The 779-nt window shown below is 35.0% G+C and overlaps 1 protein-coding gene across 2 annotated transcripts in view; it reads left to right on the top strand.

Annotated features, from left to right (window-relative positions):
- The window catches only part of GRM3 (glutamate receptor, metabotropic 3), a 198,471-nt gene that overhangs the window by 131,733 nt on the left and 65,959 nt on the right, over positions 1-779 (top strand). The window lies entirely within an intron of this gene.

Here is a 779-nt window from a genome sequence, read left to right as displayed (position 1 = left end):
TATATATGATTTCTGTAGATATTTTCAAAATATATTTATGCAAATACTCTATGCATAAAATGCTTCTTGATAAGCTAACTTCGCTTTCCTTTTTTATTCTATAATAAATAAAAATAGTGAAACATTATTGATAGGTGAATGATAAGAAATTTAAATCCTTCATTCAGAATAAGTTTTAAACATTATGAAAGAGATGGTTCTTTCTTGACAAGGCCCTCAGTGTTTTTGTATTTACTTTATAACCAAAATACCATAATGATAACATTTGTATGCTTTCCTTTCACATTGTTCAAATAGAAAGAAGTGTTTTAAAAGAAAATACTGGTCAAGTTCTCCAGAAGTTTAGAAATGTATATGCCTAAAATTTGGGGTGGACCAAATAGAATTGATTCTTTTTTTTTTTTACTTAACCTAGATAATAAATGTCTAATTTGAACTGTCCATGTGGCATACAGTTCCCAAATTAGGCTCTTTCAGAAACTGCCGGTTTTAGCAAAAGAGGGGGAAGTGAGAATTCGACAACATCCAGGCTGCAGCCAAACTGTCTAAAAACTGAATTTGGCCGAGTCACTGTAGCTCACTGTAGCTCACTGTAGCTCATTGTTTGACCGAGTTTTAAGAGAGCCCCACACATTTCACACAAACACGCAGAGGACACCTGAACAAGAGTAATCCTAGTCCAGGGTCGAGCATAAAGTCTGGGAGGGGGCGTACCCTCATTTTTCTACTATGTTCTTTCCCAAATCACACACTACCTGTTTGGAACCTGCTCCCTCATA

This window comes from Myotis davidii, unplaced genomic scaffold (genome assembly GCF_000327345.1).
Source record: "Myotis davidii unplaced genomic scaffold, ASM32734v1 scaffold49, whole genome shotgun sequence".
Taxonomy (NCBI): domain Eukaryota; kingdom Metazoa; phylum Chordata; class Mammalia; order Chiroptera; family Vespertilionidae; genus Myotis; species Myotis davidii.
This window is presented reverse-complemented; position numbering and strand designations above follow the sequence as displayed.